The sequence below is a fragment of the Euprymna scolopes genome, chromosome 7 (genome assembly GCF_053919585.1).
Source record: "Euprymna scolopes isolate OS-2025 chromosome 7, ASM5391958v1, whole genome shotgun sequence".
NCBI lineage: Eukaryota > Metazoa > Mollusca > Cephalopoda > Sepiida > Sepiolidae > Euprymna > Euprymna scolopes.
The window spans coordinates 1,430,799-1,458,541 of NC_136488.1; the positions used below are offsets into that span (position 1 = coordinate 1,430,799).

The 27,743-nt window shown below is 33.8% G+C and overlaps 1 protein-coding gene across 3 annotated transcripts in view; it reads right to left on the reverse strand.

The window, feature by feature from the left end:
* The window catches only part of LOC145279588 (uncharacterized), a 495,739-nt gene extending 475,832 nt beyond the window's left edge, over positions 1 to 19,907 (reverse strand). For all 3 annotated transcript variants that reach the window (XM_080130751.1, XM_080130752.1, XM_080130754.1), the window contains exon 1: positions 18,584 to 19,907. The gene's annotated coding sequence lies outside the window, so the exon portion shown is untranslated. The remainder of the gene's footprint in view (positions 1 to 18,583) is intronic.
* Between the last annotated feature and the right edge of the window lie 7,836 nt (positions 19,908 to 27,743).

The following is a 27,743-nucleotide window of genomic DNA, read 5'->3' on the forward strand; positions in this document are numbered from 1 at the left end:
TATAAATAAACTTCTTTCCAGTTAACGAAAAAAAAAACATTAAGAAATTTACGTGCGAGGTTTGAACCTGCAGACCACTTCATGCAAAAAAACAAAAACAAAAAAAACGTAACTTTTCAAGTCGTTTTATAAACCCTTTACAGTAATGCAAAAGATTACGTGTGGGGGTGGAACCTACAGACCACGAGGCTACGAAGTCTATTTTGAACTCTGCCAAGGCAAGATAAGCTGCTTCTAGCAGCTCCTGTCCAAATGTGGCAACAGTACTCCATCTTTCGACGTACTTGGCTCTTATACAGGTAGAGAATTGCATCAGCAGTGAGATATCTACTGGAGCGGTAGAACGATCCCACCGTTTTTCCTGAAACCTTTGCACCCTATCTGATGTATGTGTTCCATTTCAGAACAGAAGTAAAGATCAGACTCAGAAGCTTGTCAAAATATGCAGCCTCCCCAAGACAAAAGCTATTCATTTTCATTGATGTCAGACAGGGATCAGAATGTAAAGATAGAAGCTTGGTTTAAGATGCAATAAAATAAAACAACCACCTCTTTTCCCATTGTACCACGTGCTCAAGATCAGAGGAGAGAGAATCGGCGAGACCTTGGTAATTTGCAGCCTTTGAAGTGTCGCCATAGAGGGTAGTTTCATCAGCATAAACGTCTACGAATGATCTTAGAATGTGATTTGGTAAATCAGAAGGAGAGTTGGGCCGAGGATGGACCCCTGAGGACCTCCAGCATTAATACTGTGAGTTTCTGATTTCCGCCCATCAATCACTACTCTTATGAACCTATCAGAGAGACATGATTCAATGATTGAGACGAAATTTCCAGCTATACCGTAACTGGAAATCTTGTAGAGTAGACCTTTATGCCATACTCCATCAAAGACCTTTGATATGTCAAGAGCAATTGCACTAGAAAGGCAGCCACCGTTGAGGGATTTTCTAACCCTATGAGATATAACTGTTAGTACAATAACCTTCTTAATGACATGCAATATGGTTTCCGTTCTGCTAGATCTACAGCATGTAGATCTAGCAGACCGGAAATCATATTGCATGTCATTAAGAAGGTTATTTTCGCTGAGGTGGTTGACTACTCTATTTAACAGTGATTCAAGCAACTTACTCATGACACACAGTAGACATTGGCCTGTACTGAGAGGGAGATGACCGATCACCTGAATTCTATAATACGGAGCATACTGATGAGATTTTCCAAGGTGCTGAGAAGCAATTCTTAAGACAGCGTTTAAACAGCTTTGTAAGTATGGGACAAGTTCTGGTTGAAGATTTTCAGCACTATAATTGGAATGCTGTCAGGGACAGTTGCTTTATTCGAATCAAGGTTTTTGATTAGCTTGGCAACATCATGCACAGATATCCGTATGCCGCATAGCATGTTTTCAGATACAGTAGGAAATACGAGAGGGTTAGCAGCTTAGGGTAGAATTAGCTGCAAAGTTCTTGGCAAACAGTTTGGTTTTATTTGATGCTGACGAGATTACCCCAGGTCCGTTGATGATGGCTGGAATAGAGCACATACTTCTATTCAGAAACCTGTTTGTAATTTGCCAACATTGGTGGGAACCAAGCCACTGTTCAGCTACTTTGGTCTCAACGGACTAAGCATGCAACTCTCGCCCGTTCTTTATTATACTTTTTATAATGATTGCTGACAGTCCTGGAAAGCGGTTTTAGTCTCAGTAGATCTATTACGTTGGAAGCAACGGAAAAAAGTGATTTCAGTGCGCAATGGCAGCAGCACATTCTAGAGAGAACCACGGCTGGCTGTTATGTTTTTGCTGGAATTTTTTGAAGGGCGTGAAGTGGTCTATACCTACAATTAACCATTCCGTCAGGTCTGATACTATAGAGGACACATTTTTTTAAAAAATGGAATGCAAAGGTAGATCTGCTATAAATGTATGGAAACTATTCCAGTCAGCCATAGAGGCTCGATATACTGTACGATGGAGAGGTACGTCTGAGGTATATATTATGCAATGCTTTATATATATATATATATATATATATATATATATATATATATATATATATGTTAATTTCTTTAAATTTATAAAATACTTATCCCGTTCCAAATCCTTTAAACTATGATAATTGAATTGTTATTGATATCGTAAAACTACTGCCTTAGTTGGGTGTGCTGTGCCTATTTTTTTAAATTTTTATTTATTTTTTTTTTTTTGATAACCAATTACGTTTCTATTTGCATACGGACACCCCCACCACACACAAAAAAGACAACATGACTTTTAAATTGTATTTTACAGATCTGAATTATGCACTCAGTGTTTAATAGAACACGTATGAGCGCAAGAAAAATATCAACAAGTAGACGTAAGAAAAAAAGACATATGCAAATAAGGAAGTGTGTATGAGAAGAGGAAGAGGAGAAAAGGGAGAAAAAATGCAACACATGCTCGGGCAGAGAAACAAAGTCGCTGTCGAAGAGAATGGACGTGTAATGCGAAGGGAAGAAATGGCTGGTGTGCGGTCGGAAGGAAGGTGAACCGCCATCCAGGTAAAAGGAACATGTGGCAGCGAGGGACTTTTTGAAGCGACGCCAAAAAAGTAACGCAATATTAAATGCTTTTGTCAAAAAGTAACGTAATATTTTTTTTTTATTACATTTTCACCCAAAACAAGGCGCATTGCCAGTTTGGTGTAGGGGGCTACTATCAAGGGCAGCAACTACTGGGGCACTATGTTGGGATTTGGGCAGCAAGATGTCGGTTCACGTTGCACTTGAACTTCTGCATGTCAGTACAGTTGGGGAAGCAGGAACTTGAAATGGAATTCCAGAGTCTAGCGGTTCTGGGGAAGAAACTACTGGAGTAGAAAGATCTTTTACATCTAGGGATAAATCCTTTTGTCAAAAAGTAACGCAATATTAAATCCTTTTGTCAAAAAGTAACGCAATATTAAATGCTTTCATTAAAAAGTAACGCAATATTAAATGCTTTCATTAAAAAGTAACGCAATATTAAATACTTTTGTTAAAAAGTAACGCAATATTAAATACTTTTGTTAAAAAGTAACGCAATATTAAATACTTTTGTTAAAAAGTAACGCAATATTAAATACTTTTGTCAAAAAGTAACGCAATATTAAATCCTTTTGTCAAAAAGTAACGCAATATTAAATCCTTTTGTCAAAAAGTAACGCAATATTAAATGCTTTCGTTAAAAAGTAACGCAATATTAAATGCTTTCGTTAAAAAGTAACGCAATATTAAATGCTTTCGTTAAAAAGTAACGCAATATTAAATGCTTTTGTTAAAAAGTAACGCAATATTAAATGCTTTTGTTAAAAAGTAACGCAATATTAAATGCTTTTGTTAAAAAGTAACGCAATATTAAATACTTTTGTTAAAAAGTAACGCAATATTAAATGCTTTCGTTAAAAAGTAACGCAATATTAAATGCTTTCGTTAAAAAGTAACGCAATATTAAATGCTTTCGTTAAAAAGTAACGCAATATTAAATGCTTTTGTTAAAAATAACGCAATATTAAATGCTTTTGTTAAAAAGTAACGCAATATTAAATGCTTTTGTTAAAAAGTAACGCAATATTAAATGCTTTTGTTAAAAGGGGAAAAATCCGACCCGGATTTTTCGTTCCAGTTTTATTTTTATGAATTACTTTTAAGTGAAGTGTAACGGTCATGTTACAGGTGTGCCCTTGTCGAAATGCACACTAGCTTACTAAAACAGACGTAGGACCCCCTAATACACAACACTGTTCATAGTTATCGATTGATTAGTTCAATAAGAAAAATTTCTGTACATACTAATATATACACGGATACACCTATCTTTATATAAATAGATGCTCCTTTTTTTTCAATCTATCGATACATTCATCTATTTTATTTATCTATTTATTTATCTATTTTATTTATTTATTTATTTATAATACAAACTTGTCTGTCTGCCTACTTTTCACATTTATGCTTCGAATGCATACCCACGATTGGTATCAATTATAAATTGCCGTACACGAGGATTGTTTACAGTAAAACGACAACAATGTTCAGAATAACACGTTACCCGTCGTGACATTGATTTTCAACCGAAACATTGGATCGATTATTGAACAAATTGAGAATAAGGGAGATAATTCTTTACTTTAGACTTTTTTTTTAGGCGATCATAGTTTTCTTGATTCAAAAGAAATTTGAAGCAATCGTGCAAGTCTTACATCTTTGTTGGAAGAATCTTCAAAATATTTCTATTTACTATCGATTAAACATGTTTGTGAATAATCAGAGAGAAACCAGCGGACCATATCCAAGTCATCTCTTCTGATTCGTTACTATCCAACCATAGAATTTTCTATTTCCGAAAATTAAAAAAGTATAATTCCAGCCTAAATGAAGAATATAGAATCAGATATCTGTCTTTTTTTTATGCTCGAACCTCGGAAGCATCAGATATGTTTTAAGCGGCCGGCCCTCTTCCATAGTTTTCACGACTCCAACATCATTCGTCTCAGATATTTTTCACATTCGCAGTAGTTTTAAGACTCCCTTTCTTCCGGTCTCGGTCAATGATATGACCTTAAACTATATCCAGTGGCGAGGCCCCAGCTTGCGGGCTTTGGGGAGTGTGGAGCCACCCTTTAATTGCCACTGCTCCCAGGTCCACTCTGACCCGGAGTGGTAGTACCTGTTAGAGTCCCAACTATGGGTTAAATAGAAACCGACTTGAAAACAACAAATATATTCTATTAAAAAAATTTTCTTCAAAATCTTTGGATTCGGCATTAAATAACCTGAAAAGGGTTGATATGCCATAAAACAAAAACAACCAAACCAAACTTCAGGTCTCACTCAGATGAGACTCAGAGCAGATAACTATATTTGTATGCCATTTCTTGGTAGCAGCCATCCAGGGACCCAAACAACAAAATAAAACAATTTTACTTATATATTATGCGTATCTCTTTCTATTCGTTTACCCTGGCAACACATATATTTCAAGTGTTTTGGGACATTTACGTAGTTTAACATGCACTAAAGTTTTAAAAAAATGTATTTGCGTATTTATTTATTTGCGGACTGCTGTCTTAATCTTCATAGTTGTTGTTTCACCACGTTTGACCCAACTCATCCTCTGGCCTTCTTCAGATTATTAACCGCGACCAGATAAGAATGCTGAATTGTCTGAAGATAGCAATCTCAATCCCACCCAAAGGCCAGATGTTTAGCTGGCCAAAACGTGGTGAGGCAACAACTATGGAAGGCAGTAATTACTGGGAATATAGTTACAAGACACAGTATTTCTATCCCGTCGCAGTTAATCACCTGAAGAAGGCCTGAAGATGAATGGGCCGAAACGTGGTGAAACAACAACAACTATGAAGATAAGAATAACAGTCCGCAAATAAATACACAAAATACTTATTTCAAAAGATAAAAAATAAAAATATATAAATGTATTTGCCTTTTAAAGAGGAACGATCTAGTTTATAAATAAACTCAGTGTAAAACTTGTCCTTGAACCTTTTATAACAGTTCTTTTTAAAGATTCCTACCTGGGATATTTTATGTGGTAATCTATTGAGACTACCAGCAACTAAATATAGATATTCAAATATACTTGCAACGTGTTATTAAAACTTGCTGTTTTACTTGTGTTTAGATTTGTAAAAGTTTTGTTTTTTATCCAAAATTGCTCACAACAAAATTCAATTAAGATTTTTAAAAAGACAAATTCTTCAAACATTATTAAATTTGGTTTTAAATTTAATTCTAATTAAAATGTAAAAAAACATGAAATATTTAAAGTACAATCAAGCTTAAATAACAAAATTCCAAAAAATATTTTTGTTATTAAGTTAACGTAAACATCCCCCCTCTCCCTCACCTAAAAATTCCTACGAAAAAATGCCCCAGTTGAAAGCGTAAACAAACGCTAATGACAGTTCTACTTGAACCTGTTTTTTTTTGTTTTAAGATTGTCTCGCAGACTTCTTAGAATACCAGCTGTTAGAAGTCAACGTTATACTGTTCAAGCAGAGATTTTTTAATGCCAATAATTGTCTGTCAGCACGGTACCTCTTCCCCCGTTTTTGGCAGCCCTGATTACATACTTTCTCTTTACTAACACGCTACCCGAAATGCATCATTATTAGGCCTTTAATAATTAAGCAAAGTCTGCCGTACAGACAAAAAATAGTGTCGTGAATTGACGCTCGCTGGGAATGCCAAGGATTTCTAAATATTTTAAAGTAGCTTTGATACTGCCCTTTTGTACCGGTTGCATTAAAACTAACTGTATGCCGAACAGAAGTGTCAGGACAACAGTCATGCATTGCATCACTGTATACCTAGCTGAAGCGTTACGTAAACAGTTTCTTTCTTTTTGTAGTTTTAGGTCGGCGTGTCAACAGAACTATCCCAACCCTAACCTGTGTCAAATAAAGTCGAGAATTATTTTGTCATTTTATTTATGTTATAATCAGAATCTCTCTAATCTAAAATCATGATAAATTATTTTGGGTCTGGAAAACATTCAAATTGATTAATTAAATTTGGATTCTGACTAGCTAATTCTCATTTGTTATTGTTAAACTAGGTTAAGTGGCCAACTATAGTAGAGGGAACCCCAAATGCTCCCCTTTCATTGCTACATCGAGGCGTAGGGAAGAGCGCCACTCCATTCCCAGGATTGCGTGATCCAAGAGTTTTAATTACTTCCCCACGGATGGGATCCAAAATTGACACATGGTCAGTTATTTTTAGAAAAGGGTCAGACGCGTCCGTTTGGGAAAAGGAGAGAAATTACTTCGTCCCCGCGTGGGGAGTCACGAAAGTGTTTGGGGTCAATTACTTCCCCACCCTGTTTATGAAGAAAATCAGGGGTATGGTGTAGAAACTTGGATCTCAGCCAACAAGACAACTAATTCACTGATAGATTCGGACAACACAACGCGCGCGCACGCGCACACACACATACACACACACGCACGCACACACACACGCACTCTTTCGATATTTTAGACTAGACAAATATCGATCTGCGTAAATTCAGCGCCGGCACAAATCCATTTATATAAACTAGGTCGTTGTCCAAGATGCAAACATGTAGGTAAATCACAGGCCCCTATGATTGTTTGTTTAATGGGATAGGGGCCCCCTATCCCATTAAACAAACAAAAATAATAAATAAATAATAAGTCGAATATGTACAAAAAGCGCGATAAAAGTAAATATTTTTAACAATTTTTTTTTTTTTTTTTTTAAGTTTTCTGGTTCAGATGTATCCCGAAAGCAAAGGAAAGTATTGATTTTAACACGCGCTCTCGTCATATCAAAGAACAAATCGTGTTTTCACTGTACATTTAAAACAACCCCTTAGATAGTATTAGCTTCTAATCATGGTGGAAAGTTTATCGGCCCGCACGCGCGTGCGCACACACAATAAATAAACGAAATGATAAAGTATGCCGTAATTGTAATGTGTATCTAGTTTCAGTCGAGTTTTTAAGGCTAATGTGGAGATGGCGTATTCTCCGAGGTGTATGGTCTTGTGTCCTGTGCATTTCTAGAAGGTCACTCTCCCAGGCTTTGCCTTCTCACCCTTTGAGAAGAGGTTAGTTCATTTCATTACTAATCGTCTGAGATACACAGGGCTGCAGTGCTGCACTGGGATTTTTGCAGGCCAGTGTTCTTCATCTACGGCGCTGGCTTTTACAATTCCAGTTTTCCGCCTTTCCCCCCCCCCCGTTTTAGACGGAGAATACTAACTCAGCTACGGAAATGGCCGAAGCAATTTAAAAAAGATCTGGCCCGCCAAAATCTTTAATCCGGTTCGCGGAAACGTAAAAATATTTAGGAATTTTTTTAACGGAAATGTGTGAAAATTGTGTGGTAGTTTTTCTTTTTGTTCAGCAAAAGATTAAAAGAATGCGCTTTTGGAAAAACAGTTTCATTAAAAAGCAAAGCTAAATGCCCAAAACAGTATAAAACATGTCGATTTCTGATTTTTTTTTTCTTTGGTCCGCCTGACTAAAAAGACAGAAATCAATATTACCCCCCTCCCTCGTTTGAAAACTTTGGAGACACCTAGTCTTAGATACTCATTCACTACAAGGAGCAAATAAGCTGTGATTCGAACTCAACACGAGAATTAATAACTATGATGACAGCGTGTGTGCCGTGACTGCCGTGGCTAAATGAGCGACAACAGCACGAGTTTTGAATGTAAACCACCTTATGAGTAAGCATTCCTTCTTTCAGCTGAGTTGTTAAAAAAAAACACGCAAGGAAGGCAGTCAAATGTCCTTTTACCCACCAGAAAAATAAATACAGTGCGTGAGGGGGGGGCAGGTGTCCGTAGAGCATCCAGCAAGTGGGGGGAGGGAACCAGAAGGGTGACGGAAACGAAACATTCCTCGCATACGCCGCAAAAGAAAGCATTACCAATTGAAAAAGAACGTCAACAACAACAACAACAAAAAACTTAAATGAGAATTGAATATAAACTTTGGTTACAACAATTAACGGGAAGAAAGTAGGGGGGGGACAAGAAAATAACGTTCACTATATTTATACATAAAGGAAATTGAAGATTTTGGAAGGAATCGGAATCGTAAGAATATTAGGAACCGGATTTTCTTTTAATCCTATTTCGACTATTACTGAATATTCGAAAACTTTAAAATAAGGAGTCGGAGTTCGATTTTATATCTTCCGACTCCTAATCAATTATTTAAAAATACTTAAGAGTGTGTGTTTATTCTAAGCTATTTAATATTCTAAATATTGAGCTTTATTTTTGCATATGGAAACTGATTCCTATTTAATTTGTTCTAAACTGCGTAAAATTAATAACTTCTCATAATTTGCAGTTTTCTAGGTACTTATCAACACGCGATTTCCACGAAGTCACTCGGTAGTGCCCGGCAGATGAAGGGAAGAACCGGAAACGGTGGACAAGTAGGTTTTTTTTTTATATCAAGACATTTTTCTAATATATTACTTGATGAATTTCAGTGGCCGTCGCCATTCTTAACATGGGAAGTGGGAATTCTAATAATTTGTGGGGTTTTTTCTTTTTCTTTTTTGTAATAAGGCTCGCCCGGTCGTTTCCAGATATTCCTGACATCTACAGGGCACACCCAAGTAACTTCTTGGAAATCCTGAGTCAATAAATGCAGAAGCACCGGTTTCAAATTATGTGCTAACCAACAAAATTAGAGCTTGCCTACGAATATTAGGTTGCTAACTACTTTCCTCTGAGGATAAGAGCCATTCCTTGAAACTCTATGAAATAAGGAAAATGTTTAAGTTTTCAACTTGTATTCCTTGTCGAATAATAAATATTTGCATATTCTAATTTACAGAGTTTAAATTTAATTTCTTATGCATACATGTGTGTGTGTGTGTGTGTTAAAAATCAATACAAAAAATATATAAATGTTTATATCTTTTTTTTGTTGGTTTACTATCATTTTCGCGAAGTCCACTACTTGAAATACTGAAAACATTTAAAATAATAAACAATTCATTCATAATTTTGTTGTAAATCTTTTCTATTCGTCGAAATAAATTTTTACATTTTGCAAAGTTCAATACAAATTTGTTTGAAATGTGACCATAAAGAAACGAAAAGAAAGAAAAATCGATTTTTCACTTGCAATTTAGAAATGGATCATAAATTGTTGAAAGTCTTAAAGAAAAGAACATTTCAACACAGACGTTAAATATTTATCTAGAAAATAAAGCAACATTGCGAAACAGAACTATTTTTTATATTAGAATACAAACAATCAAATTAATAAAATGCATTTTTTCAAAACCAATATGCAAATTAGTTCATTTCGCAACTGATATCGTATATGAATAAACAAAATAAAAGAGGAATTAACTAAAATTGGATGTCTTCATTTTGAACACAACTTTCGCATTTATTTACTTAGATGACCTACTATAGAAGAAGAGACCATTTCATACCAAAATCAGCAGAGTTGGGCATTGTATGGTTGATGTGGCCTTTTTCTATGTCTGCCTAAGGTATGCTTCTGTGCCGTTCTAGGAGGTCCCATGTTTTACCTTTTCGCCTTTAGAGTATGGGTTACTTTATTGTTAATCGCCGAAAGCGCCCCTATCGGGGAATTCCGACGGAACTGCCAAGACAATTTGTTTGGCCAAAGTGCTTTTCCACTAGAGCGCTTTAGCATTTCAAATTTCATTTTCCTGGCCTTCTTCTCTAAACCCCCACCCCCACCCGTGGAAGGAAGATAAATTATTAAAAGAAATGCTGCCATTGTGGATGTCAGTTTTGTTTTGTTTTCCAATCCGTGTATTCTCCACTTTAATTTGTCACCAATTTTAATTCTTATTAAACCGGTTTCGTATTTAGACAATACAATTCCCCACCCCCACACACTATAAGCTTAGTAGTAGAGATCTAGACGCCAACCATTGGGGTCGAGGGTTCGTAGAGACGAGACACGCACTTGTGGATGACTATTTCATACACACACACATAAGTGTGTGTGTGTGTGTGTATGAAATAGAGAAATAAAGACACGTGGTTCAATTACGTTTGTAACAATTCATTGTTATGCACAGATGCATAAACGACGGGATGACAAAATTTCGATGTTAATAGTAAATTTGCCCAGCGTATTCTCATCCGTCAGGTAAATCTTTCTATATGCCTTTTGCCCTTTAGTCTTGACAGACAATAGATACCTTCTACGAGGCAGACTATAGTAAAACAAGAGTTGCGCATCTCATGATTGTAAGTTTCCTGAATCAACATCGTTAGAGTCCAGTGACAAGGAGACTTCCAGGACGACTAAAACCAATGCCGGAAGCAGCAGAGAAAGTGTGGGGGTCCTTCAAGTTTCACAATCGAAGGTTTGGGAGTTGGATTTACCATTTCATTCAGAAATGGAGGATATGTGGATTCATATTTGTTCCAAGGGTATTATCACGGTGATGAATTGTTGTATTATTATTTTGATGTACATAACTTGAATTATTGTATTATTATTACTGTGATGCAGTATACACAACTTGAACACAACTCGCAAAGCCCATTGTTCGCGTCTGCAAACACCACACCACGGCCACTTCCATAAATTTCAATCATCCACAGACTGACAGTATCACAGTATGGCTGGACAAACAAGTACCGATATATATTTTTTTTTCAACAGTTCGAACTGCTTCTATCGGCTGTGCCATTCTCACAAGCCACGAGGAAAGGAATTTTATGCTTATGTAAATAATATCAATTCAACAGTGTGTGTGTGTGTGCGCGCGCGTGTGCGTGTGTGTCACTCCGGATATGTTTATCGACATTGGGCACAAGTTCAAAATTTTTCATTAAAAAAACGTCATGAATTCATGTAGGCAGACTTCGGTTATGAAGCATTTCCTCTCGTAATTTGAACTTAGTTCATCCCATTAATGTTTGCCAATTCTCTTCAGTTTTTTCGTCTCTCAACTGACACTCATTCTATCTCATTAGCAATTATCCTCGAGTGGCCTTCGCCCCGATAAGTCGTGATACTTTAGTCAAATAAAAAGTAGTTAAGACCCTCGAACTTTGGGCAGATAATTTTGTTAAGATCTTTTCAGTCTAAAATTACTGAAAGACAAGACGCCCTTAAAAAAATCGATGCCAGTTGATTTTTTGTTTGTTTTATTTTTGTTGTTTTTGTGCTTCCATTAGCCAACTTAACGATAACAAATTCAGACACAAACCAATTTCTGCACTTTAAAGTATACGGGCCGGTAGAAAATTAAAGTTTAATAAGTTTAGTGAAAGACAGTTTTTCTTCGGTTCTTAGCTATATTGCAAGATTACTAACATTAAAATATAACCCGTTTAAAGTATGCAAAAGAGATGTTTTAATTATAAAGTCACCTAAAAATGTTGGTTTAAGTCGTGTACGGAAAAAGCTCGTTATTTTTTTGGAATGAAAACGGCTTAAAAATATCAAAGGTTTTGTTGAAAATGAGGCCAATAATGAAGTGTCATGACACAAAAGTTCATAAACGATTGCCCGGGGGGGGGGGATAACAAAACAAGCAACCAGCATTCATTTTAAAAGCAGGTAATTTTTTCAGAGATCGGCGTTTTTAATCAACTAGCAGGAAGACTTGATATTGCCCAGGATTGGACAAGAAAACTTAAATTTAGTCCATAGCACCATTACCAATTTATTTTATTTATTGGTGCTAGTGCAGAGAGTGATCCACGCTATTTTTTAAATCGTATTTCCAAGTTTAATTAAAGTTTGGGTTTGTATTACTGTACACATAGATTCGAAAAAATTGTCAAAAAACAAATATATAACAAATAAATGTTATCAAAGGCAAGATAAATTACTTTTCTACCAAACTGGATATAATTTTCGTGTTTTTATTCAATTTAACATGTTTATTCAGCTCGAAAAGCATACAGTGTTTACCGATGTATTGGAAAATTCAAAATGGCGGCCGACTCTCTCTTTAACACGGTAAGTTCGGAAAAAGGTGTAATAAATAATAAACTAGACAAAATACTGTTAGAAATTCGCTCAATATATGTTACCGTGACATAACTTGACATATTTTCATAGTATTTTGTCTAGTTTATTATTTATAACACCTTTTCCCGAACTTACCGTGTTAAAGAGAGAGTCGGCCGCCATTTTGAATTTTCCAATACATCGGTAAACACTGTATGCTTTTCGAGCTGAATAAACATGTTAAATTGAATAAAAACACGAAAAATATATCTAGTTTGGTAGAAAAGTAACTTATCTTGCCTTTGATAACATTTATTTGTTATATATTTGTTTTTTGACAACTTTTTCGAATCTATGTGTACAGTAATACAAACCCTAAAGTTTTATATATTTTTTTATTCAATTGTAAGGTTGAAGTATAGAATAGGTACAAAACACCCTCCCCTCCCCATGGTAAGAATGGCTTTTTAAATAATAACATTATTATTTACGTCTGGATCACTCTCTGCACTAGTACCTATTTATTTTTTTTTACATTTTAGAATATTTAAATTTTTTAATGGGGCTTTCAATACTAATTTAATGAGAATCATTAATTCAAATGAATTGTTAAATTTATAATCGAGGCCCATTAACGCATGACCGTCGTTTCTCAGTAGTGCACTTATGCTTCCAACCCTGAATTCATTTAACATTTCATTTTTATTTCTACGATTTTCCAGCTATAAACAAAATTTCGTTTTTATGAACGTCAAACGCCAACTCCACGATAATGATAGATTCCTTTTACTTTAATATATATATATATATATATATATATATATATATATATATATATATATTAGTCTTTATTTTTTACCTTTAGTGAATACAGAGTAGTACAATTGTTTCAGCAGACAGACAAATTGTCCTAACCTGCTTCGTTAGATATTCTGTATTTTTTTGACCACCATACATTGGATTACACACACACACACATTATATATATATATATATATATATATATATATATATATATATATATATATATACACACACACACATATAGTAATTTGGTTTCAGAATATGTCCTTATGAGAGTGTTTTTCCAAAACTCTAAGAGTTCGTGAAGAAGCAAACAGAAACTAAAACTTTATATATAGATTTTTAATGTATTCATTTTTCTATCGACACGGATTTAACAGTAATGGGCAAAAGTGTTGTATAGTTAACGAAAAAAAAAAGCAAAAAAAAATAAAAATAAAAAATAACTTATACGATGCAAGTTTAATTTTCTACCGACCTGCATAGATTTAAACTTTTGAAAGTATTTGGAAGTTTTGTTACTTCAAAATTTGTTTCGTTGTACACTTAACGGATTTCGAAGATGGCGGTCGATTTTTTTTTTTAATGTGGTCGTTAATTAAAAAAAGATTTAGAAACAAAAAACGCTTACACTAATCCGATTAGAAATCATCTCCGGAATTAGGGTTAGTGGTGCCCGACTGAAATTAAACGTTTCATTAATGGAATTAGTTCAACGAAAGTAACGAATCACACGTTGAAATAAGAAAAGTTTCAAAAGTTTAGAACTATACAGGTCGGTAAAAAATAAAAGTTTATATTGTTAGGTAACATTAATTTTTTTTTATATTTGTCTCAACCTTTTTTCTTGTTAACTATACTACCCTTTAAACAATGTTTTACTTTTTTTTATATTAGATAAACAATTACTTGCTGATATTTGGAGAACTCGAAAACATTTTACAAGATTTGTATCAAATTTGTGTAAATAAAGTTTCAATTTGAGAAAAACTAAATTTGTTGTAAAAAGATTTGCTCATTCGTTAAGGTTCGTTTGTCGTCGGAATTTGATTAAATTTTTATCTTTTACAAATATTTCATCATTATCTATTAATGCTGAAACGATTTACTGTGGGTGTTGACGTGTTTACAGTTCTGCAGAAATTCCACATGCAATCGATATCTTTCACAGAAAAGAAAGCACGTGTTCGGTTTTAAAATTATTTACTTTGAATAGAAAATGATGAAATATAAGTTTAGTTCAATTTATTATTGGTCTTTATTAATTACTATTAATTATTATTACTAATACTACTATTACTACTAGTACTATCATTATTATTATTATTATTATTATTATTATTATTATTATTATCATTATAGCAATAGGCTTTGAGGAGTATTAATGTTTATGAACTTTTAAGATGAGGATTGATAATTTGTAGGATAATATCGAACAAAATGAGAATAATTTAATTATTATTTACTCACTAGGAGTAATCACACAGGCCATTATCAAAGATTTCTATTTGAGAACAACTTGTGACATTCTCTGGAACCTGAGTGACAAGTCTCTCCAGATTTCCAGTCTCCATCTCTTTCGATAACTACTGCCGATGAATTTGCGTTATTGTAACAGTCACTTACCATTGATTTCTCGTTAGCGGTGACCACTGGTAGTGGTCTTCACTGGAATTTGGGTGCCCCCCACCCAGGTCCCACTTCTCTTTGCACTCATCCAGCGGAGGTCTGCCTAGTGCTTTCTCTCATCGGTCTTTCCATCCTTCGTGACCCTCCTCACTTATTTGGTATTATTATTATTATTATTATTATTAATTATTCGATTGAAAACTTGTAAGGAATGGACATTCAAAGAATTAGTTCCTATGGAATTAGTTTGACAGAGAATCTAGAATCAGTAATTGAAATGACTGAAACAGTTTACGATTTGAAATCTACAAACATTATTGGTTGTGCACACTCACACATGTTTCAGTGGAATCTCGATTCAGAGAGACCCACCTCATCAGACCGAGAAAGGCTTCGCAGCGAAGGGAAAAAGAGAAGAGTAGTTTTCAAATTGTAAACTGCTTTGGCAATTTCCGGTACTGACCCGGAATTTTCCTTTAATAATCGAAAACTGACTCTACAGGAACTGAAATCGCCTGGGTGACCATTCCTTACAAGAGATTGTTATTGTTAAGCAGAATAACGTGAAAGACGGCGTGCAGATGCTTCATGTGTGCATCCACTGCATCAATGAAGTCGATCCTGCAGTTTTTCGTCTGCAATTTCCTTTGTTGTTGTTTACATGAGGTGCAGTGCAGCCTCCCCCCCCACATCCTCTCTCGCCTCTTCTATTCTTAATAATAAACAATGGGGAACAAACATTGCGAACAAAACAGTTAACACGGCTTATCAAATATAGTTGGCCTTACATAGTCAAGTGTTCATTGGCACATAAATTTCTTGTCCGATAAAAAAAAAAAGAAAAAAAAAAGAAAAACGGCGACTTTGGAATTAAACGCGTCGAAACGCAAAGAACGCGTATTGCAACGTTAAGCCACCATTAAAAATACTATTGAAATGCGAGACTTGGAAAGTGAAAAGAATGCAGAGTGAAAAAATAACAGTATTGTTTTTGCTTTTGAGTTTGTTTTTTTACCTAATTTCATATTGAAAAGAAATGTTTGTTTCTTACAAGAAATCTCTGGAATGTTATAGCAAAACATAAAACGGCTAGCAAATACAGTTAACCGATAATACGCGCTTCCATACTCTTGTCCTTGAGCCAGACTATGATCTAACTTATGTTATATACGATGCTTACGCAGAATATGGCCTGTGCTATTTTTTAGATAGGATTTTGAAGTTTAATTAAATTTTCATGGTATCTTTTGTCTATAAAATTATTGGGACTTGTGTAGATAAGGTACCGTGCTGAAATAATAACATTATTTAGAAACCCATTCTTAACATGGGGAGGGGATGGTGTTTTGTAACTATTCTGTATTTTCACCTAACAATTTAATAAATAAAATATATCGTAAAACTTAACTTGAAAACATTTGAAGCGTATGCGCGAAAGCCAACATGGCCACCAGTGAAACCAATACGGAATAAAATAGATAATAAAGGTCTTAATATCATAAAAACTACTTGTCGGCGACAATTTTAAATGTGATATTCGTTCAAAACAGACCCGAATACTTTTAAAAATCAACTTTATAAAGGTAAGTCTTTAGTTGGTACTCAGGAGCATATTGGCAAAAAAAAAAAAAAGAAAAAAAAAGTCCGATACCTTTTCTGCTTAAGTACCAAATTGTTAGGTGAAAGTACAGAATAGTTCCAAACCGCTCATGTTCAGTACCGTCCATATTCTTGATTAATGTAAGAGATACATTCCTGGCAAATATACCCAGCAAACCTAATACAAGAGTGACAAACCAATTCAACACTGAAGCGAAGCGAAGAAGCGCCCTCTTCACCCCGGATAGAACCAAATAAGATTGTTTAAACTGTCTAAAGATATTTGCTTCCTGGCCTAAAATCAAGCAGTGCAAGAGCAAGCACTGATGTTTGTTTGTCTCTTTACCAAACTCAATCATGTTCTGCAAAGCCAAGAACGAAATGATGTTTTACAAAAAAAACAAACCAAACACCATGACTAAATATTTGAAGATATAAAAACTTTTACTTGGCCGAATTCGGTATTAGGCTTGATATGCCGTAAACAAAAATAAACCAGCGTTCTGAAAGATTCAGTTACTTATAAGCGAGTGTATTTACCCGGCTGGAGACATATTGTCGGGTTGATAACATGGGTAATGGTTGAGGGCTTAGCAAATGTAATAATATAGTCAGGTGTTATATGATAAAAAAAATCGACTTCGATCCCGATATGGGTTGATAACAAAAGTTCGATTAATAACAAATGGGTTCTCAACGTTATGTACAAGCGAGAACAACCACGCATACGAAATCTTGACTGAGGATTTTATTAATAAAACGATTAAGTTTTAATGACCTTTACTTTAGATAAATGCTTAATGAATCCTAATATATGAGTGCTACTTTTTTTTTTTTTTTTTTTTATTAAAATCGATAATAAAATATTTTAAAAGAAATCGCTTTGAGATAAAAAAAAAAAAATGAAGTTGTTTTGACGAAACTATTTTATTGAAATAAACTGTAAAATTGTTTTACTTTCTGTTTTTATCAATATAAATTAATTAAAATGGACATGTGAAATTCACCACGAACATAATTTTACTCAGATGGGCGAACCTACGAGAGTGGCTACTAGGCGTTTTTTGTTTTTTTTTCTTATAGTTTTTTTCTGACGATTACCATACTTGAGTATCAGGAGCAGAAAAAATTTTGAAAAAAATAAATTAATAACTTTTAAGAAGGGGGTTCACTTTTTCATTATAACGTTCGATTTTATTGCTACCTGACTTACTGTCTATTTCTGTCACGTGATTAGAACGAGGAAGTGAACCCTCTTCTTAAATCATTATTTTATTTATTTATTTATTTATTCTGCTAATATGATAGTGAAGTCTGTAATCTATGATAAATGTCGAAAAAAAAAAACTCATGAAAAACACGCATTTTTAGGGGATGGGCACTCTCGTACAGGTCCGCCTCAGATGTTAAAAAAAATTTGTTCAATATTAAATGCTCGAAATACAATTAAGTTATAAAAAGATGTTTATTTTAAAAATCAAGCGAGTTAAATTCAAATAAAACGAAAACTTTTAGAAGTTAAGATTTTTATGTTTTACCATTTAAAAAAAAAAAATCAACTTGATAAAGTTTTGGTTTTATTAAAGTTTTAATCTTTTAAAAATAAACATTTCAGTCTGTTTTTGTTACGTAAAATATATCAAGAAAAGGAAAAAGTCTGACAAGTCACGTTGAACCAATTTACTTGTTTCGCTAATTTTTAAATTCCAAACAAGTTTACAATTAAACAAATATACTAAAAAAGAGAAAATTATTTGGATTGTTTTAGTTAATCTACAGGAGGTAGATCGTTCTTATCCAGCCACTCACAACTTAGTAAATGTTAGTTCACGTTATTCAGAGTTATTATGAACTGTAGTAAGGGATGAATTGTCAACCCCGAAAGGACAGAAATAAAATTTTGCAATGAAGCACGATTTCACAGGCGACTTTTTACTGTACAGTTTGTCGGCAAAGAAACTAAGAAATGATTTTCACAGGCAATAAAAAACATTCACATCTTCAACACTTCAAATTATGACAAACAATAAAATAAAAATAAAATAACTTACAAGATATAAAAAATAATCCTCCGTGGAATGTAGGGAAATAGGAAATTTTACTTTTTAAAAAAAGTTGTCAATTCTCTTTTCAACAAGCGGATTATTCACTCAATTTGGTGTTTTTTTTTTTTTTTTTTTTTTTTTTTTTTTTCCACAAAATGCTAAACAAATGGTAAATCCGTTTAAAAAGAGCCAATAAAAGTTTCGTTTAAAGTTTTCCTTGGATTATGCAAAAGATTATTATTTCGACGACGTTGACATTCAACATATATTTTTAACATGCGTGGGGAAATGAGTGGACGGGCACCTGCGTCTAAACTCGACGTACAAAAAAGTTTGTCGTCTACAGATTACGACGAGAAAGCAGGAATGTGCCTTCCAAAACACGCCGTCTCGACCAACGCATGTGTCGTGTAAAATGCGAGATTTGTGTAGAAAAGAAAAGTGAAAAGCTGGGAAGGTGAAGCCTTGTTGCCCACCAGACGAAAAGTCCGCGTGGTTTTGTCAGCGCCGGCGAAAACCGCACTAAAACTTGAGTTCTCTTTCTTTCTTTCTCTCTCTCCAAATGAAAATATTATTTACACGGCGGTGAATTTTCGTGAATAAACTTTTTTAATAGATCACTTAACTCGAAAGAGACACTTGTTTTTTATGCTCATCTCGAAAAAAAGAAAAGAAAAAAGTTCAGTTTTATTTTCTATAAATTTATAGCTATAAATGAACTTTGTTATTGATATTTACAAAATTGATTTTTTAATTTATTTCAATAGTATATATGTACTGTCAAGAATTGTGCCTGTCAACGTACTTTAAGAAATAAACGGTAAGATGGTCAACATTTTGAAATTTGGAATATAGATTTTTTGTCATTTATTTGTATTTGCTCTGTAATTACATCGAGCTCCATAAATTAAAGGATTGGAAAAGGTGAAATATAATTGAATAAACATATTTCCCCATATTTTTTTTTCTCTTTTGGTTTAACCGTAGTTTTACTACATCTATCATACGAATCCCTATTTACTCGTCTCTTCTTCGCCGGATTCGTAAACAACAAAACCTGCTTCTTTGGATAATATATATGTATATATAAATCAGACGACAGGAATTCTTTCTGCAAACCCCGTGTAAAAGCGACACAAACCGGTCTTTTTCCCTTTCTTTTTTTACGATGCCACCTCCCCCATCTGAGCTAGTGCGCGGTGGCGTGCTGATAGAGAGACGAAAAAGAAGCCCAACCGCGACTCACTTAGTAAGACTACTTGTTTTCTTCGCACTGTTTGTATTATTTGATAGATCTCCCTCACCTTCACGCCCCCCCTCTCTCTCTCTCTCTCTCTCTCTCTCCAAATACACTCGCCTTGAAGAACTGACCGCCCTCTAACTCCGAACTTAAACTTACTTGATTCGTTTTTAGATCACGTTTCTGTTCGTTCCAGGAGTCAATCCTCCCAGGCATTACACCCTCTTTTAGATGGAGGGATTGGTTTATTACCGGTCCCTTGAGCCGCCCCTACCGGAAAATACTGACACGTCCGATATCATCCGATCACAGAAAAACTTTCACTCATCCAAAATGCCCCCTTTCGGAGGGGGGATTCCGACCTTGTGTCACATTCATGTTTTTTTTTTGGGGGGGGGGTAAAGAAAACTTTATAAAACCACCCGTTTAAAAAAAAAAAGGACGGGGGTGGGCATATCTACTCGATTGTTTTTTCTTCAATTTACAGAACAAACCGGAAATGGCCAAAACAGTTTACGTTTTGAAAGTCGCGGCAAAAAAATGTAAAAAGGCAGCCGACACTAGCACACGAATGCAAAAAAAAAAAAAAAAAAAATCCATTCTCCCAAATAAATAAATAAGTAAATAAAATGGAAATTAAAAAAAAAAAAAAAAGGAAAAGAAATAAAGTTGATTTATTTTCTGATTTGAAGAAAATTATTTAAACCAATTCTTAATAATCTTACATCAGGAAATTTTTTTTTTTTTTCATTTTCAATTAATGCGATAATAATTGAATGTTCGGCGATCTCTGCTATTTCACTAAATTAAAATAAATTAAAAATAAAAATATTTCAATAAATTAAAATAAATAAAATAAATGGTGCTATCCACGCTAATGTTTTAAATCGTATTTCCACGTTTAATTAAAGTTTTATATGTTTTTTTTATTCAAATATAAGGTTAAAGTACAGGTACAAAACACCCTCCCCTCCCGATGTTAAGAATGGCTTTTTAAATAATAACGTTATTATTTCAGCACGAATGATTCTCTGCATTAGTACCAAATAAATAAATAAAAATATTTCAATAAATTAAAAAAAACAAAAAAACTATGAACGATTTCCTCCACTCTGTATCTGTTCTTAAATCTAAACATAGATTTAATGAACAAAGCTTCTTTCCCAGAACTGCCCGCCTGTGGAACACTGTTCTGCTGATATGCTTCCTGGTTGAATACAACATGGTAGCCTTCAAATCCAATGAAAACAAGTTCTTGTTGAGTCATCCTCATAAATAATTAAATTATACCCAGTTTATGCCAATAATGATTACTACACTACCATCTTGCATTCATTAATCCTTATCCTCGAGTGGCTTTTGGGCCTTGATAAGAGGTGACACTCAAGTAAAACAAATTGCAATCTGAATATACCCCCAGCATTTACGGATGAGGTTTTATTTCGCTTTTTGAGTCCCTAAAATTATTTCAAGTATAATGAGTTTCGACAAAAAACAAAAAAAAAAACAGTAAGTTAAAGCAAGTTTCATGGTGAAACACGGAAATAAAGACAATCTTGATTTGATATGTTAGTTCATCCCCAAAAAGAAATATACAATTCTACTTTTTGGGTGGTAATTGCGGCCGATTGGTCTGAAAAACTGGGCGGTAAAAATTAATAAGAACAAAATAAAAATTAATTTAGAATTTTGACCGGGGGATCAGTTTAGCATATAAATTTCATGTAAAACGATCACTCACTTTCCGTTTTAAGAATATGAAACCAATTTTTGTTATTTGTTAAATATTGACCATTGTTGATGACTATTAGTTGCATACAGAAGGTGGAGATATTGTGGTGGTTTCGGGATCCAAATCAAGGGAGACATCCAATCATATTTGAAATATCTACTTTGCTCATAATATTTCACAGTACTAGGATTTATACTTCATTGATTATCATATTGAGCATATGATTGTCAAAGGATTCTTTTTTGGTCCCCCAACAAGAGGAGGGTGGACCTGTAAATTCACCCTCGTCCGTTCGTCCGTTCATCTATCCACACTTTTTTCAATAATTATGCCTTGGAATTTAAAAAAATTTGCACAAACATTAAACATGATATGAGTAAAAAAGTAACAGAGCGGATTTTCCGGGAAAACTCTGCCACCCCTCCCCCTAGGGATGCCTTTTGGGTTGAAATTGCTAAAATTGACATTTTTGTGCTTATTAAAAAAAATTGATGCCTTGAATTTTTATAAAACTTTCTGAAAAGTTGTAACTAACTGATTTCTATATAATTTTGTTTGCCTATACTTTGCGATAACTCTTGGGTGTGTCCCAGGGGTTCTTTTAGGGTTAATAAAAACACTCCATTTTTGGGACTATTTTACCATATTTGTCAAAAATTTTCTGTGCATATCTATTTAGCAGTTTTGCATGGTGCTGAACTCAAGTTTAAATATGTTAAGGCCTTGGGGACTTTTGAGGCTAAATAAGGGGAGGGTCAAATGATGGACTTATTTCTTTTTTTGCATGGTACAGAACTCAAATTTACATATGTTAAGGCCTAAATTTGCACCGTTTGTTCATTTTCACCAGGATTTGACACCCCCTGGGGACTTTTGAGGCTAAATGAGAGGGGGCACAAATACTGAACTCATTTTTTAATGCTTTGTTCACTGTGCACTCACGGAGGACCATACATGCTTCACTTTTTAATGTATCAAGTTGACAAGAAAGTTTTTGCGGTTTTTAACTTTTAAGTTCACATGATTATAGCTCGGCTCAAACAAAAAATTATTGATTGAAATAAGCGGCATCAGAATGAACACATTTTTACGAACATAAAACAAGTGTATTTATGCTAGTAACGTGAAAATCTTGCGTTCTGGTGGCCATGAAGTCACTGAAGGCATTTTTATATTCCTTATGTTTTTGAAGCAAAGCTCACGCAGAAAGTTGTTGAGATGCTTAAAAAAGTGGTAGTCGATAGGTGAGAAGTCTGGCGAATATGGTAGATGAGGTAGAGTTTCGTTGCCCAATACATCCAACTTTTGCAGGGTCGGTTTCACAGCGTGCGGTCGGGCATTGTCATAGAGGAGAATTGGGCCTTTTCTGTTGACTAATGCTGGATATTGTTGTCAAAGTTTTTGATGCATTTCATCCATTTGTTGACATTACTTGTCTGTTGAATGAGATCGGTCACAGACTGGTTGGCACGAATGAGATCGGTCAGCATAAGCTCTTTTTGGTGCAACTCTGGCTTTGGGAAATGTCGTGCAGCCTTGTTGGCATCTAATCACTGTGCTGAACATCGCTGGTTGTCATAAAGAACCCACTTTTCATCACAAGTCATAACCCAGTAGAGAAACGGATCGTTCTTGTTGTGTAAAAAAAGAGAAGATTACACTTCATAACAGCGTTATTTTGGTTGTCGTTCAATTCGTGAGGCAGCCATTTATCAAACTTTTTTTATCTTTCCAATCTCTCTCAAGTGGTTGTGGTTGGAAATTGTCATATATGTTGCGTCTAATTCAGAAGCAAGTCTTGAACAGTTGTGCGTGGATTGGCTTTGACTAATTGATTGTTGTCAACATCCAATGTCCGACCACTATGCTCATCATCTTCGCTGCCACGAAATTTCTTAAACCACCATTGTGCTATGTGTTCAGTAGTGATTCCTAGGCCAAATGGTTCGTTGATATTGAGAGCTGTTTCAGCAGTTTTTCGGTTTAGCTTGAATTGAAATTAGAAAATTGGGCGAATTTGCTTTTTTTTTTCATCTTATATCCAACGTCCTGAAAAAAAGACATAATTGTTTTAAAACGATTGTAATTTAATCGATTGGACAGAGCGAAAAACATTCTTTAAAATGATATATAAAGTAAAGGTATTGTAACAAAAACTTATTTGAAAATAATCATTTGAAATCAAAATTAAAAATTCTGCAAGAACTTTCTTCTCAACCAAATAGAAGGGAGAAATCCTATGTTTAACAGGAGTGGAGGGGGAGGGCATTCTCGAGCCGTCTGGTCCAAAGTTGCAGCCGGGTGTCTTCCTGAGATGTTTTTAGAGGCTCAATATAGTTGAAAAAGCTTCTCCTTGATTTCAATCTTTGGGTTGTTGGTTCATATTCATGAAGAAAACGAAGGTCATCATGGGCAACCTTTGTTATTTACATAAAGAAGTGGATAAGAGGGATCACTTTGCTATTATATTTTCACGATAAAATGGACACCGTCTTTATAGCCAGTATAACAAAATCTTTATTTCTTTATAAAGTCAATTTCTGATTTTCGTTCTCAAATTCATGCTTTAAGATGTCCTGTTCTCGGTTGGAGGAGGAGAAATTCATCTACTTTTTGTAATGCATCCATTGTGATGATTATTTGGCAAGAGTAGGTAACTCATGATAAAACTAAGTTTATGATTAACGAAAATGGATGGTAGCATTCAAAACTGCCAAGACTAAGCTTCTTTCTTTTAATAATTACAAGAAACCTTCTCTACCACCAATAGTCATGGATAATGATACATTACCTGAAAGTACGTCTTTCAAACTCCTCGGCTTAACGTTCATAGGGAACATGAATTGGAACAGATACATTGAGGGTATTGCCAAGGCTGCTGCAAAGAAGGTGGGTTCTCTCTACCATGCTAGAAAGTTACTTACGCCTGAGAGTATCCTGTACTTCTACAAGGCTACCATTTGCCCATATATGGAGTGCTGTTGAGACATTTGGGCTGGTGCATCTACTAATCTCCTCTCACTTCTGGACAGGGTATAAAAGAAAGTCATTGGCCTAATAGGTCCCAAACTGTCGGCTAGACTTCAACCTCTGTCTCATCGACTAAATGTTGCATCCCTCTGACTTTTTTACAAGTATTGTAATTGTAGGTGCTCTGACGAACTACAAGCCATTGTACTCCCTCAATGTAAATACCCCCAACAAACCAAACAAAATCCCACCCCTGCACAATAAAGATTCTCAGATGCCAGAAATTCTTCAACTCTAATAATTTTTTTTTCTATGACTGCTAGATTTTGGAATTCCCTTCTGGGTCCCTGTTTCCCTGACTGGACTAAGTTCAAATATAATGTAAACCGGCATCTTGCTGCTCAACTCCCTTCACAGTATCTCTGCAATTTATGTCCCAGATAGTATCTCCTTACATCAAAGTGGCACTGTGCCTTATTTGGGGTGAAAATGCAATAATAATAAAAAAAAAACTCTAAAGCAACCATTCTCAAACTTTCCTCCATCATTGACCTCCATCACCTTTATGTATTTCTTCATTCACACCCTACCCCCATACAAAAAAAAATTCATATCCATCATAAAGTGACAGAAAAACAAAAAGGCTAAAAAGAACTTTTTTTTATTGTTTAGGACATTAGGTTTTGTAAAAATAGTATTTTATATTTAATTATTTTTACAGCATAACCATATCGCAGCTCACAAGAGCCATGACAGCCAACAAACTGGAAGTTCAAGACTCGAGTTTCGACCTTATTTGGGCTCATCAGTTAGACATATCGAAACTCAGGATTTGAAACCCGAGTCTCTTGCATGCAAGACGAGCACTGTTCCACATAAGCGAACGTGACACACACCAGAAAGTCTCTTAACACAGATCAAGCAAACCATGGCGAAATCGCTTCAAGCATGGAATGTAGGCATTCAACCAAGCTATAAGCCCAGCTGATGTCTCACAAGTACGAATTTTATACTCACCAGAACAATATAAGCCAACATTCTAACATGGCGAGCAATTAGTAATAGAATATTTAGAGCGTGAGAGATTATATAATTATTTCCACAGCCAATTCACGTTGCATCTAACAAGAGCTATGACAGCCAACAAACAACTTTCTTGTGTGTGGCACGTTTGCTCCTGTAGAAAAGTACTCACCTCGCATGAAAGAGGCTCAGGTTTCGAATCCCGAGTTTGGATATGTCTAACTGATGAGACCAAATTAGAGGGACATCAGGTCTTGGACTTCTGGTTTGTTATAACAATAAATCATAAGTGATCATTATAAGTAACCATTAAAATAAACCATCATAAACAACTACGATAAGTAATCATCATAAATAATCATCATAAGTAATCATTATATGTAATCATTACAAGTAATCATCAGAAAAAAATCATCATAAGTAATAAGCATGCATAATCATCTAAGAATCATCATGAAAATCATTATAATAATTATTATAAATAATCATCATAAGTAATGATTTTAATTAATCATAATAATTAATCCTCATAAGATTCATCATAAGTAATCATTATGAGAAATCATCATAAGTAATCATCAAAATTAATCATCATAAGTAATCATCATGAGTAATCATCACAAGTAATCATTAGAAGTAATCAGCATAAGTAATCACATAATTAATCATCATATGTAATCATTATGAGTAATCATCATAATTAATCATTAAAAGTAATCATTATAATTAGTCTTCATAAGTAATCATTATGAGTAATCATTATAAGTAATCATTATAAGTAATTATTATAAGTAATTATCATAAGTAATCATTATGAGTAATCATTAGAAGTAATCATTATAATTATCATGAATAATTATCATAAGTAATCATTATAGGTAATCATTATTAGTAATAATAATTAGTAATCATTATAAGTAATCATCATAAGTAATCATCATAAATAATCATCATAAGCAATAATCAGAAGAGTCTTCAGAAGTAATCATTATGAGTAATCGTCATAAGTAATCATCATAATTAATCATAAGTAATCATCATAAGTAATCATTATAAGTAATCATCATAAATACTTATCATAAGCAACCATCATAAGTAATAATTATGAGTAATCATAACTGTTAATCATTATAAGTAATCATTATGAGTAATCATCATAATAATCATCAAAAGTAATCATTATAAGTAATCATCATGAGTAATCATCGTAAGTAATCATCATGAGTAATCATCGTAAGTAATCATCATAAGTAATCATCATAAGTAATCATCATAAGTAATAATCATATGTAATCATCATAACTAATCAATATAAGCAATCAACATAAGTAATCATTATAAGTAGTCTTCATAAATAATCATTATGAGTAATCATTATAAGTAATCATCATAAGTAATCATTACGAGTAATCATCATAAGTAATCATCATAAATAATCATCATAAGTAATCATCATAAGTAATAATTATAGGTAATCATTATAAGTACTTATCATAAGTAATGATCCTAAGTAATCATCATAAGTAATAATTATAGGTAATCATTATATGTTATCATCATATGTAATCATCATATGTTATCATCATATGTAATTATCGTAAGTAATCATCATAAGTAATAATTATAGGTAATCATTATATGTTATCATCATATGTAATCATCATATGTTATCATCATATGTAATTATCGTAAGTAATCATCATAAGTAATAATTATAGGTAATCATTATATGTTATCATCGTATGTAATCATCATATGTTATCATCATATGTAATTATCGTAAGTAATCATCATAAGTAATAATTATAGGTAATCATTATATGTTATCATCGTATGTAATCATCATATGTTATCATCATATGTAATTATCGTAAGTAATCATCATAAGTAATAATTATAGGTAATCATCATATGTAATCATCATAAGTAATCATCATAAGTAATCATCATATGTAATTATCGTAAGTAATCATCATATGTAATTATCATAAGTAATCATCATAAGTAATAATTATAGGTTATCATTATGGGTAATCATCATAAGTAATCATCATAAGTAATGATCATAAGTAATGATTTTAAGTAGTCTTAATAAGAATTCATCATAATTAATTATCATAAATAATTGTTATAATTAATCATCATAAGTAATCATTTTAAGTATATTTTATAATATTTCTTCCAGTATATATTATCGACAT